A 15015-nucleotide genomic window follows, 5' to 3' on the forward strand; every position below is an offset into this window, starting at 1 on the left:
ATCTCAAAAAAAAAAAAAAAGATTCAGCAGGACATGGTGTCCTTTTTAGACCCAGGAGTTAAAGCCTTATAACTCAATGTTCCAAGGACTTCAGTAACACATACAAGAAAACACATGCATGTAATAACCTTAATTTAAAAACTTTTTAAACTCAGTTCTTTCTCCTAAGCAAACCAAAACTTAACAATAATATGATTATGTAAAAGTTTTTTGTTATATGTATATATATATATATACATATATATATATATGTATATATATATATATCTGCTCTTATTGTGACTTAGACAAATCATTCATGACTTTCTGGTTTGTCCTGAACATCCCTCCTTTAAAAAAAAAAAACAGTTATTTTATTTTAGGACAAAATTTACCATACAACACGTTTTTCCTGTATAAAGTTATTTTTCTTTAAGCTTTTTTTTTACCTCAAAAAAAACCTCTTTATTTTTATAACTTTCTTTAATTTTTTTTTATTTCCTGGTTCGATTTACCTTGTTTTATACATAACCTTTAAATAAGCTTTGCATTAGGCATAAATTTTTTGCTTTTTTTTTTTTTTTAAAAAAGGACACACTTCTCTCTTTTTTTCTTTTTCAGCAAGAATGTTTTCCTACAATGTATGGTTACTGGAAAATACCCAAGTAATGAAACATCTATTATTTAATATAACTTTACATTCTAAATTATGACCAGTTTGTCTACAAGTATTTTTCCCATTGCATTTACACAGTTATCTTATTTACCTAGGTTATTTATAAAAACTGTGATAGTCATGAATTTAAAGTTATGAAACCACGTTTGCAAAATTATAACTGAGACAGTGAAAAAAGTAATTGACTCCATCCTGTTCTTAACCTCTAAGCTGTCTTTGTTCATTTCTGGGCATAGGCCAAACTAATTTTGGGAGGAACTTAGTTTACAGTTTAGCTTTGAAACAAAGATGATAAAAATCCTTTCCCCAAACAAAGCTTTCTATTGTCTGTAAACTAGACTTCCTATAGCCACAGGATTAGAAGTTAAAGGAATCTAACTAAATTCAAGATGCAGCTATTTTCATTAAACTGATATCAATGTCTTATTTATTAAAAATTACACAAGCAAAGATCATTATTATAACTGGGTGGTGCTGTATACTAAGCTCCCTCCCCATTTAGATTCTGAGATCCTTGGCCTCTCCAACTCCAAGAATGGGGAAAGGGGTCCTGGAGGTATGGTGAGCTTACTATTCACAGAAATATTGTGGACCCAAAGAGTTTAGCAGAGAGCGATTTATTAGGCAGAGAGAGAGAAGAGAGAGAGAGAGCTCCCACACTGCCGTGGGTGGGGATCCAAGGAAGGAATCCATATAGGCAAGGAGCATGGGATTTTAATCCTTGGGTTATTCCCTCCCCATTCATGTTCTTGTCCATTGAGAAGAGTTCTTTCAAATTTCCTCTGGAGTGATTGATCTTTGACTCTGATACTGGATTGGCTGCTTGGTCGGAAGCAGAGCTCCCTCCTCCCAGAGCTTTCTGCAGGCTTTTTGAACAAAGAAGCTCAACTGAATTTTCCATGTAGCCCTGCTGGGGACAGTTAGACAAAGAACTTTACATTTCCAGATGGGAGCGTGGATGGAGGCACGGTGCTGGGAAGATCCTGCCTTTGAAACAACACCCCTCATGAACCCAGGAAGAGAATCTTTTTTCCTTAACACAGCAGTACCTCATTCTGATGTAACTCTTAGCCAAATTTTGTCACCTTAGGGTATTTGGCAGGGATATGTATGAAATTGCTTGATTACTAAATGTAAACAAAAATGTATGCTGGCAATTCTTAACACATTTCTAATATTACTTTACCAATAGTTTTAAAGCTAGTTTATTTATTAAAGATTTTACTTAAGTTACATAAACTTGAAAAATAATTTGACTAGTCTTTTTTACTATCTGATTTAGGCACTTTTATGTTTCTTTAAGCTCTTTTATATATTTTTAGTAGTGAAACATTTTGCATACAACAAATAAATACAAATAAAGATGTATTAGGCATATGGATAGAAGTTCATTTTATAGATTTACAAAGACTCCCCACTTTTTTTTCTGTCTTAAGACATTCAGATTTCTAATAACTGGTTTCACAGCCCTAGGCAATTCTCAGCTAAAAAGCCTTAAATTTGCACATTGAAGGAAAAAACTCAGGTGAAAATCAAATAGCAAAATTTACATCATAAGGTACAGAAAAAAAAGTCTGGTGGTGCCAGAACAGATGCTTCCACAGTGTACTTTTTTTTTAAAAAGGACATTTCTCAGTGTCTAAACTACATTCTTCTTTAAAAATCCAAGAGTAGCCTCTGTTGCAATACTATTTTAGTCAAAAACAGAATTCAGTCAACTGAGAAGAATAAACATGCAAACTTTTGCTCAAAAAAAAGGCAAGGTCTTAGGAGAGAGGTCTCAGGTAATTTAGAAAGTTTATTTTGTCAAGGTTGAGGAGCCCATGACAGCCTCAGGAAGTCCTGAGGACATGTGCCCAAGGTGGTCAGGGCACAGCTTGGTTTTATACATTTTAGGGAGACAAGAGACATCAATCAATATGTAAGAAGTACATTAGTTCTGTCCAGAAAGGCAGAGACAGCTCAAAACAAGGCCCCCATACTGGGGGCTTCCAGGTTACAGGTAGAGGAGAGAGAGATGGTTGCATTCTTTTGCATTTCTGGTAAGTCATTCCAAAGGAGGCAATCAGAATATGCATCTATCTGTGAGAGCAAATGTATGACTTGAATAGAATAGGAGGCAGATTTGCCCTGAGTGGTCTTGAACAGGGCCAAGATACTTTTCTTTCACACAGCTAACTTCTGAGATCTTATCCAGAAGCTGCTGATCACCAGTTACAGGTGTTTCTATTTAGTGTGAGACTGTCTTTCCCTGGCGCCAGCTGCGATCAGTTATTATTGTAGAGCGACAGCTTAACAACTGCCTGACCATCACCTGATGGTTGCCTGATAATCCTGGTGGGGGGCGCTTTTCCTGCCCTGCTCATGTCTACCTGACTACTACTCCAACAGACAGAGTCTTCTGAGATCTAAAACTCTACTCTCTTTTGTATTGCTTTACCTGATCTTTTTGGTTGAGGGGAGATGGTGATAACAGAAATGACTTTGTATTTTAAAAAAACTTGACTCTGATGTGCATAATGGCTAGTGAATGGGCTGATCACAGAGTGGACTGATTGGTGTTGGGTTGCCCAAGGGGAATGTCTTTGTAATGAAATGCACTGTGAAAACATTGTATGATCCAGTCCCCATGGCATGTCTCTTTCTGGGGACCTAAGATTCAGTGTGGGCTCTCTCCTAAGTTCAGTGGTCCAATTAAAAGTTAGAGACCTATGTAAATGGAATTGGTCTCCTTATAACATCTCATAATAACTTTATATAATTTTGTGTTACCCTAGCATTCATTTTTAATTGTCATCTAACACAGCCAAACTTCTTTTAAAAAAGCTTAAATTCCCAGACTCTTTCTATACTTTGAGATGCAAATTTTCTCCTTTAGAAATGCAAATTTGGAGTTGCCTAGCTAAGGATTGCTTAGGACAGTAAAACAGGTAATTGGAGAGTGAATTTTTTTAAAAAAAATGCACTATTTAAAACTGACAGATGAAAAATCTTACACATCTGGAAAAGCTGCTTCTGTTTATGTTTGTTTGTCTATGTATGTATATGTTTTATGTGTATGTGATATTTCACAACCAAAATATATTAAAGCACTCCAACTAATTGGCTTAATGAAAACGTAGGTGCTTAAATCAAATATTTTATCAGAAAAATAGAAACTTAAATGGCTTTATTTCATGTGACTTTAATAATCTTTAGTAAATAAAGATAATTTTAAAAATATTCATAAAAAAATAGGAACTTCTTCAGAATTTAATTTAGACATTTTTTCTAAGGTTATTGGTCCACTGGTTTGATAGTATATCTGCTAAATGTTTTAAGGTCATAAAACTTGCTTTTATGTCATTGCTTGGTACTTAACTTGTACATAAACTTATGGTTTTAGATTTGGGCCTTTAAAATATAAAGGGGCCTACTTCCAGGCATTGTCCTTTGTCCTGGACTCTGCATCTAGTACACAATAAAAATAACTTTTTAAGTTTTTTACTAAAAATAAGAGTTACTAGCAGTTAACGTAATCAGTGTATGTGGTGAAAGCTACTAGATATAAAAGAAACAATTCTATATGCAAAGTTATAAGAAAAGTAGATATATTTTGGTAAAATGCTTATGAGAAGGCATGGAATATGTTTTCTGTTAAAGGGGAAGTAATTTTGCCTAGTTTAGAGGTTTTCGTAAATTAAAAGAGTAAAAAAGATGGATAAAACTAAAAACTAATTGGATATAGAAAGTGAAAACAAAGTAAATTTTTATGCTAAGGCAGAATGATAGGATAAGGCTAAAGGTGTTAGCAAATTGAAGAAGGTTTGTGGAAGATAGTGAGGAAAGAAACCCAAGTATCTAAGATCACCTCCCCCTTGACTTCCACGCTGCGTTTCAATAGAAGTAAAGGCTGGCCGACCGGCGCCTCCTTAATCGCCTTCCTATAGATAGCAGGCATGATATGGGGGAATCTTTCAGGAAGGCATTGTTTCTTTCTTAAACAAGATCAAACCCCCACCCAACGCCTACTCCATGGACCAAGACCCTTTCACATGTAATTTCTAAGGCTGTAAACCCAAGACCCTTTCATGTGTAATATCTAGAGTTGTAAGCCTATATCAAGTCAGAGTGTCTCTTTGTTAGATGAGTTTGGCGGTTGGACAACTATGTCGCCTTGCTCCTGGCCCCTTCCTTCCTAGTTCTGTGTCTGAGAGGTCTTTTTCTTGTGGCTGTTCCTGCTTCAAAAGATCTTATAAAAGGAATTCTGTGTGTGATCAAGTTGGTTAAAATTTAAAATAAATTATTTATTTTTTCCATGAATTCAACATTAATATCAAAAGCACACTGATGCTGGGCACAGTGGCACATGCCTGTAATCCCAGCTACTTGGGAGGCTGAGGCTGGAGGATTGCTTGAGCGCAGGAGTTCTGGGCTGTAGTGCGCTATGCCAATCGGGTGTCCGCACTAAGTTCGGCATTAATATGGTGGCCTCCCAGGATCGAGAAACCACCAGGTTGCCTAAGGTGGGGGTGAACCAGCCCAGGTTGGAAATGGAGCAGGTCAAAACTCTCGTGCTTATCAGTAGTGGGATCACACCTGTGAATAGCCACTGCATTCCAGCCTGGGCAACATAGCGAGACCCCGTCTCTATTTAAAAAAAAATGTACACTGATGCTACATACTGGGCTCCTTTGTCAAAAACAATGGTTTCCCAGGAGCATTAATCTGTTCTTTAATAGAAAACTATAACAGGCTATGAGAGGTTTATGGCAATCTTACCTTATGGTCAAACTTATTGAGATTGGATGAATTTGTTTATAAGGTTTTATTAAAAATTAGTTTTAGCATGGTGACCTTCTTGGAGGAGGGACCACCAGGTTGCCCATGGAGGGGTGAACCGGCACAGGTCAGAAACAAGGCATGGCAAAACTCTTGTGCTGATGAGTAATGGGATGGCACCTGTGAATAGCCACGCCCTTTAGCCTAGGCAGCACAGCAAGACCCTGTCTCAAAACCAAACAAAGAAACAAAAATTATCTTTAGTGTTAATGCTACACTAACGTAAAAGTAAAATTTGGTTTTCTCTCTCAGTTTTTTTTTTCTTCCCTATGGAAGAGTCTCACTCTGTAGCCCAGGCTGGAGTCAGTGGTGCAATCTCAGCTCACTGCAACCTCCAGCTCCTGGGTTCAAGAGATTCTCCTGACTCAGCTTCCAGAGTAGCTGGGATTACAGGCGAACACCACCACACCCGGCTAATTTTTGTATTTTTAGTAGAGAGGGGGTTTCACCATGTTGGCCAGGCTGGTCTGAAACTCCTAACCTCCAGTGATCTACGTGCCTCAGTCTCCCAAAGTGCTGGGATTACAGGCATGAGCCACCACGCCCAGCTGGTTTTCTGTTTTGATAAAAAGATTTGTTTTTTACATTTTTAGTAAACTAAAAAATAAAAGAGGGAGAGAGCGAGATATTCAGTTGGCTTCATTCCATCTTTATTAGGTTCTATTGTTTAGGAAACTGGGTCTCTGCTCTACCAAAAAGTTAATGTTTTTTATTTTTGAAGTCTTTGAATTATCATTGTGGCTAAGTGAATAACTTATTTTAAAGTGACTTGTAATTCTATAATGCAATATAGTGTTTTTAACCTTTGACATTTGAGAAACTTTCAAACATTAAAATTTCAAGTTGTAATTCAATGATATGCACTTCATTAGCTTTTTTAGATAATAGGTCCCCTGAAGTCTAAAAGAAACATATTTGGTTTATTTCATATGTTAAAATCATACAAGAAACATTCAAATATGATATGGTTTTTAACTTTCTTTGGGTTCTACTTATATAAATGTGTTATTAACATATGTTCCAAAATTGTATAAGATCCTATAATTCTTTTTTTTTTTTGAGAGAGAGTTGCGCTCTGTCTCCCAGGTGGAGTGCAGTGACACAGATCCTATAGTTCTGAATTGTCTTAGTATACATTATCAAAATAATTATGATTATTATGTTGTTTTTGACACAGAAATAACCAAATTTCCTTGTCTTTAACCATGCTGTCCTAAAGCTTTTGTCTTCCACAGACAGTTATTGTTTTACTTTGTTTCCTCTCAAAAATCAGTTAATAATCAGCTATAGTCCAAAACTTGCCTATTTAGGGAAGTTCACAGAAAGGACTCTGATGGGTGCTTTTAAATGTTGACTTCTGATAACTTTGGAGATTGTACCACTAGAGTAGAGAAACAAATTTCTAGGAGTCTCATTGTAGAGCTACTGTGCTCATGAGGGTTACTAACCCCAATATCAAATGAAATGAATTAATTTCATAGAACTGAACTAATAGAGGATTGAAATATATTTTATAACCCTTTTTGTTTGAAACATTGTTGATTCTTTATTTTTTTGTTTAGGCAGGAAAACTTTTAGACATGAAATCAACCTAGGTGTCCATCAATAGTGGATTGGATAAAGAAAATGTGGTACATATACACCTTGGAGTACTATATAGCCATTAAAAGTAATGAAATCATGTTCTTTGCAGCAGCATGGATGCATCGACTATCCTAAGTGAATTAATGCGGGAATAAGAAACTGAATACATCATGTTCTCATTTACGAGTGGGAGCTAAATATTTGGGAACTCATGAACATAAAGATGCCAATGATATGCACTGGGGGCTACTAGAGGTAGAAGGGAGGAAGGGCTCATGGGTTGTAAAACTAACTATTGAGTATTATACTCACTACATGGGTGATGGGAACATTTATACTCAAAACCTCAGAATCATGCAATATACCTATGTAGCAAACCTGTGCATGTTCCCCCTGAATCTAAAATAAAAGTTGAAATTATTTTAAGAAGGTAACTTTTTTCTTTTGATCTATTTATGATTTTTAACAATTAAGTAAAGTATACTCTGATGAGCAAAATCTGAAACACAAAGAGCCTATTGGCCAATCATTACTCTTGCTTCACTTTATGCAAATACTCAGGCCAAGTGTAGTAAGACTAAAATTTATTTTACAAATAAATTGCTCCTACTATGACTTGTCTTTGGTAAAAATGAGGACTGCAGAGAGAAAAATTGTTTCAAAAGAAACTACAGTAAACCTGTTATTAGCTTCTAGACTTGTTCATTGTTTTTCCATTTTTATTATTTGTCTACTATTTATTTAGACTGAAGCTTCAATACTTTCCTGCTTCCAGTCTCCCAACTAACGCTTGCAATTTTTTGCTCCCATTTTTCTCACTTAAAATCACAAGAAATTAAGACTGTGCTTTGTTTGAAGCTTTGCAAACTGAAGTTAGACAATTTAAACTTCAGGATAAATTATACACACCTATCTACTCACCAGTGCCCCCCCACCACTTTCATTCCTGCCTGCCTATTGAGGTATGGACTTCTGGGTACTATAGTCTGAATCAGTTTTCTAGTGTTGCCCTCCCTTTTTGCTATAATTTGGCCCTTGACTCCTCCCCAACTTTTTTTTCCTTTCTTTCTTTTTCCATCTAATTTCCCTGTGAAACGTGAGACTTCAAGATCTCTTAGGAATGAGCCTTCCTACCAACATGAGACCTAACCCTCTCACCTTCTAGGAATAAACCATACTAACAATGAATGATTAGGTCAAACCTATGAAGAGAGATTATTTTAAAAAAAAAACTTTTTTTTTTTTTTTTTTTGGTGAGACGCCTATAATCCCAGCACTTTGGGAGACTGAGGTGGGCAGATCACTTGAGACCAAGAGTTCAAGACTAGCCTGGCCAAAATGGTGAAACCCTATCTCTACTAATAAAACAAAAGTTAGTTGGGTGTGGTGGTGCACACCTGTAATCCCAGCTACTCAGGAGGCTGAGGCAGGAGAATCCCTTGAACCTGGGAGGTGGAGGTTGCAGTGAGCAGGGATTGTGCCACCGCACTCTAGCCTGGGCAACAGAGTAAAACTCTGTTTCTAAACAAATAAATAAAAACGAAGGTTTTAGGACTCCCAAATCAGTATGCCAAAGTGAAAGTTAAAGTTAGGAACTGAGTCACGAATAAGACTGCCTTCCTCTTCTTCCCAAAGAGGGAGCTGGAATTTCATATGCTTACTTTATTTTATGCAAAATATGGATTTACTGAGCATGAAATGAATTGACTTTTTCCTCTACCCGCTTCTTTGCATGTGTTAAACATGGATTCATCGGGCGCTAATGAAAGCCTCACCACTTGCATCATTGCCTGCCCTCCCTCCGCTTGTTGCTTCCACACCTTCTTACTCTTTCCTGTTTATATATTGAAGTTCACAAAACCCTCTTTGGAAAAGACACAGGTCACAGATACTACTTTAACTTGTGTTTCTTTTTCTTGAGTGTAAATTAAATCTCACTTGCGATCTGCCCTAGTCACTTTTTGGTTTACAATCCACAAATAGTCCTTTCCCAAAGTTTTCCTGGGAAAATTTGGTTACTGCTAGATGTTAACAAAGATCATTGGGAGTTATTTCAGTAAGAGGTAATAATCATTTGCTTATCTGACTGGCTTTTTTTTCATGATTTGTGAATCAGAGATGCCTCCATTCTATAAAATAGAATGAGAGGTCCTATTGAGAACAAGGAAGCAGAACAACAGAACGAAAGTGGACTGATTCACTTCAGGTCACTGCAGGTTACTTTTTCCATAAGCATTAAAGCAGAGGGGACTTTTTTATTACACTGACTCTGACTTGTATCCCCTGATTTCAGGAAAACAGGTCTGATGTAGGATCTACCTGCTACCTTAGAGTTCCAGTTTAATTATATGGTATTTAGTATGAGTGACTTCATTTTGGTTTGGTCTGGTCTCTTATGGCCCAGCGTAATAGCTCAGTCTAAAACCAGGGCCTCCCATAACTTTTGTTTAATCTTTCTTAGAGCAACAGGGGATTCAAATGTATTGTGACCATTAATCTTAGTAAGGTTAACCAAAGTTGCTAAATGCTTTTCAAGTTAGAAAGACTGAACATCTGCCCAGAAATAAAATGACCAATAAATGCAAATCTCCTACTTGAGGCCCTCTTTTTTTTCCTTTTTAAGGTGTGTATGCCTCTATAAATAGATTATAGAGAAACTGTCTCTTTCTATAGTAATGAAGCAAAAGGAACCTGTGATGAGATTTTATCATTGGGCAGAGGGTGTAATTGGATTTCATCTTGGGCAGAGAATGTAATTGAATTTTACCATGTGTACATGATTTTTGCCCAGGGAAATGTAACTAAATGGACCAGAACACCTCTTGTTCCACTTCTATAACAGTAGATTGGCAGAGCTTGAGGAGCCTCTGCTATAGGTTAGGACAACCCCTCTGTTGTGATGTATCTACAGTTGCTGAGGACAGGATTTGGGGTAAGGCATGTTCAAATGAATAGGTGCCCCTTTGCAGGCAGAGGACTGAAAACTGTCCATGTAACATTAGATTATTGTTTGTTTTTCATTTAATAAGCAGTAAAAACATGAGAAAACTTTTGTCCCATCTCCTGATGTTTTGAAATGTCCACTTCATTTTGTTAGGAAGACAAAGATACAGTGATGCCCAAGCTAGATAGGCCTTAACACAATATGGTGTCTTGTACTTGCAGAGCTGTAGCTATTTCAGAGAAAATGCAGCAGAGACCACAGAGTCTCTGTCAGCCTTCCTCAATTTTACTGAAACACATGTACTACCTGCATGCTCTAATGAGACACATAAAGATTTCATAGTCATTTGGAGATCCAAAATGCTCTCTCTGCCTCCATCAAGAGTGACTACTGTAAATAAAGGAGTCAAGGACAATTGCCAGGGAAAGAGTTAGATAAAAAAATAAAAAGGAAGAAAGAAGGGAGGAAGAAAGGACAAAAGGAATGAAGGAAGGGAGGGAAAGAGGGAGAAAGGGAGAAATGAAGGAAGGAGAAGGAAAAGGAAGTGAATGATGTCAAGTAGAAAACTTGGAGAAGAAAGTGGGTGGTTTGAAGTTTAGGATAAAAGGAATAAAAGATCTAGATGAATTTTTTAAAAAGCAAATTAAAGTTATGAAACACTGAATGAAAGAAAACTGAAATCAGCCTAAGGAGCAGAACAGTATTGCTCAACAAGGGATGGTGGTTTTTAAGATATCTGTCTTAGTCAATTCAGGCTGCTATAATGAAACATCATAGATTGGGTGGCTTAAACCACAAACATTTATTTTCTACAATTCTGAAGGCTGAGAAATCCAAGATTAAGCTATCAACACATCTAGTTTCTGCTGAGGGCTGTCTCCCTGATTTGCAGATGTCTGCCTTCTTGCTGTGTCCTCACATGGAAAAAAGAGAGAGAGAATTTGCTGGCATTCCTTCTTGTAAGGCCACTGACTCCATTCACGAGGTTCCCACCCTCATGACCTCATCTAACCTAATAACCTCCAAGGGTTCCATTTCCAAATACTGACAACCACATGTGTGAGCTTAGAAGAGGATCCTTCCCCAGGTGAGCCCTGAGATGAGCCTGGCCTACGACTTGATGGCAGCTTTTGAGAGACTGTGAGTCAGAGGTCTCCAGGTGAGCCCCTCTCAGATTCCTGAACCACAGAAACTGTCAGATAATCAAGTTTATTTGAAGCTACTAAATGCGGGAGTTAATTTGTTATGTGGAGTAGATAACTGCCACACACAGCTCCTGACAATTGGCATCTTGATGCATGCTCTGTGCTCCAGGTCCCAGTAACTGTGCCCACTCATTGTTACCACAGGTCACAGTGGACCTGGCTCTGGGGCATTATACTCTCTCTTGGTGTATTAGTCCGTTCTTGTGCTGCTAATAAAGACATATCTGAGACTGGGTAATTTATAAAGAAAAACAGATTTAATGGACTCACAGTTCCACATGGCTGGGGAGACCTCATAATCATGGAGGAAGGTGAAGGAAGAGCAAAGTCACATCTTATGAGGTGGCAGGCAAGACAGCATGTGCAGGGGAACTGCCATTTATAAAACCATCAGATCTCATGAGACTTATTCACTATCATGAGAACAGCATGAGAAAATTCTGCCCCCACTGAATCCCTCCCATGACACATGGTGATTATGGGACCTACAATTCAAAATGAGATTTGCGGGAGAGGACATAGCCAAACCATATTATTCTGCTCAAGGCCCCTCTCTCAAATCTTATGGACTCACATTTCAAATTACAATCGTGCCTTCACAAGAGTTCCCCAATGTCTTAACTCATTTCAACAAGCCCAAAAGTTCAAGTCCAAGGTCTCATCTGAGACAAGGCAAGTCTCTTCCACCTATGAGCATGTAAAATCAAAAGCAACTTAGTTACTTCCTATATACAATGGGGGTACAGGCGTTGGATAAATTCTTCCATTCCAAATGAGAGAAATTGGTCAAAACCAAGGGGCTGCAGGCTCCATGCAAGTCTAAAATCCAGCAGGGCGATCAAATCTTAAAGCTCCAAAATGATCCCCTTTGACTCCATGTCTCATATCCAGGTCACACAGATGCCAGAGGTGGGTTCCCATGGCCTTGGGCAGCTTTGCCCCTGTGACTTTGCAGGACACAGCTCTCCTCCAAGCTGCTTTCATGGGCTGTCATTGAGTGTCTCCCTTCTGCACTATCCTAGCAGAGGTCCTCCATGAAGGCTCCGCCCCTGCAGCACACCTCTGTCTGGACATCCAGGCATTTCCATACATCCTCTGAAATCTAGGCAGAGGTTTCCAAACATCAATTCTTGACTGCTCTGCACCTGCAGGCTCAACACACCATGAGGAAGGTGCCAAAGCTTGGGGCTTGCACCCTCTGAATCCATGACCTGAGCTGTACCTTGGCCTCATTTAGCCATGGTTGGAGCAGCTGGGATGCAGGGCACCAAGTCTGGAGGCTGCACACAGCAGGGGGACCCTGGACCCAGCCCGGTAAACCATTTCCCCTCCCAGGCCTCTGGGCCTGTGATAGTAACGGCTGCTGCAAATTTCTCTAACTTGCTCCGGAAACATTTTCTCCATCAAGTTGGTGATTAGCATTTGGCTCTTTGTTACTTACACAAATTTCTGCAGCTGACTTCAGTTTCTCCTCAGAAAATGGGTTTTTCTTTTCTACTGCATTGTCAGCTTGCAAAATTTTCAAACTTTTATGTTCTTCATCTTGAACACTTTGCCACTTTGAAATTTCTTCTGCCAGATACTTCAAATCATCTCTTCTAGAGAATCAAAAGACAAGCTACATACAGTCATATAATATTTTCTTTTGTACTTTTTATTCCTCCATTCTAAGTATTTAAAATAACTGTTGTTTTTATTTTCCTGTGATGTGTAGAATTTACATAAGTTGGGACCTTCAAAGTGCAGGGATGAACTTTGTGGTGGTAATGTGGATCACAGACTATAGAGAATGAGCTAGGCCCCTGGACACTGTAGCATCGGAAGTTGTTTTTCAGTCTCCTTCATCATATGGCATGCCACACTGCTGGGCACAGTATCAGCACACAGAAGAGAAGCTATAATATTGAGGCCCTCAGCTTTTTTTTTAACCTACAAATTTACCTCTTTGAGTTGTTTGAATCTGAACTTTTCCTCCCTTGAGATCATCATTTGTAAAAAAAAAAAAAAAAAGTGGTTTAAGATCTCGATTCCAGTTTTCTTGGGTTATATAATCTGAGCGTGATTGTAGAGTAGAATTGCACATGGTAGTTCTATTTTTAATTTTTTTGAGAAAGGGTTTCAGGTTTTTTGTAGCATTATTCACAGTGGCCAAGATATACAAATAAACTCAATGTCCACTGATGGATGAAAGAAGAAAATGTGGTAAATGTATAGCATGGAATATTTTACTGGCTAAATTTCATGTAATCAAATCTCTAAGTTTCTTTCTGATAAGAATCTCTTTTCTATTTTAGTTACCACCAACTTTTGAAGAATTGGAAAACAAGGCCTTGCTATGACAGTCCAATAGATTTGGACTGAAATTCTTTTACACAGAGCAAAACTGAGTGAGAAAGCTGTGTGGCGTGTAGGGGGAAAAGGCTAGAACAGAATTCTATAACTGATCAGTCGATCCTGTATAAGCAGGATTGATTCTTGGTGTTTTGGGTCATGAACAGAGGCAAGGGAGCTTTGATTTCTGTAACAGTGTATTGGCTTCAGAGGGCTAAGATAAGCTGCTCAGATAGGTACATTTAAATGAGATTTTTGGCTGAGTGCAGTCGCTCACACCTGTAATCCCAGTACTTTGGGAGACTGAGGTGAGAGGATTGCTTGAGGCCAGGAGTTCAAGGTTACAGTGAGCCATGATCATGCTACTGCACTGCAGCCTGAGTGACAGAGCAAGAGCCTGTCTCAAAAAGGAGACTTTTTAAAGACGACAGAAATATTTGTGGAGAAAATGTTTTTTATTTTTATTATTTTTATTTATTATTATTATTATTATTATTTTGAGATGGAGTTTCGCTCTTGTTACCCAGGCTGGAGTGCAATGGCACGATCTCGGCTCACCGCAACCTCCGCCTCCTGGGTTCAGGCAATTCTCCTGCCTCAGCCTCCTGAGTAGCTGGGATTACAGGCACGCACCACCATGCCCAGCTAATTTTTTGTATTTTTAGTAGAGATGGGGTTTCACCATGTTGACCAGGATGGTTTCGATCTCTTGACCTCGTCATCCACCTGCCTCGGCCTCCCAAAGTGCTGGGATTACAGGCGTGAGCCACCACGCCCGGTCCTTTTTAATGCATTTTTTTTTATTGCATTTTAGGTTTTGGGGTACATGTGAAGAACATGCAGGATTGTTGCATAGGTACATACATGGCAATGTGGTTTGCTGCCTCCATCCCCATCAACTATATCTGGCATTTCTCCCCATGTTATCCCTCCCCAACTCCCTACACCCCTGCTGTCCATCCCCTAGTCCCCCCCAACAGACCCCAGTGTGTGATGCTCCCCTCCCTGTGTCCATGTGTTCTCATTTCAACACTCGCCTATGAGTGAGAACATGCAGTGTTGATATTCTGTTCTTGTGTCAGTTTGCTGAGAATGATGGTTTCCAGGTTCATCCATGTCCCTACAAAGGACACAAACTCATCGTTTTTTATGGCTGCATAGTATTCCATGGTGTATATATGCCACATTTTCCCTGTCCAGTCTATCATCGATGGGCTTTTTTATTTTTATTTTTATTTTTATTGTATTTGGGCTCTGAGGTACATGTGCACATCCTGCATCCTGCAGGATTGTTGAATAGGTATATACATGCCATGGTGGTTTGCTGTCTCCATCCCCCACCTCTGCTGGAAAATGTGCTTTTTTAAACGAGGTTAATTGGTTTTGATAGAATATATCTCCATATACTTAAATAATCTGTAATGATATCAAGAATAAACTCAAAGTTCATTAAATACCGCAACTTTGATTATTTT

The sequence above is a fragment of the Aotus nancymaae genome, unplaced genomic scaffold (genome assembly GCF_030222135.1).
Source record: "Aotus nancymaae isolate 86718 unplaced genomic scaffold, 86718_ANA_hifiasm-v0.15.2.pri h1tg000003l, whole genome shotgun sequence".
NCBI classification, from domain to species: Eukaryota; Metazoa; Chordata; class Mammalia; order Primates; family Aotidae; genus Aotus; species Aotus nancymaae.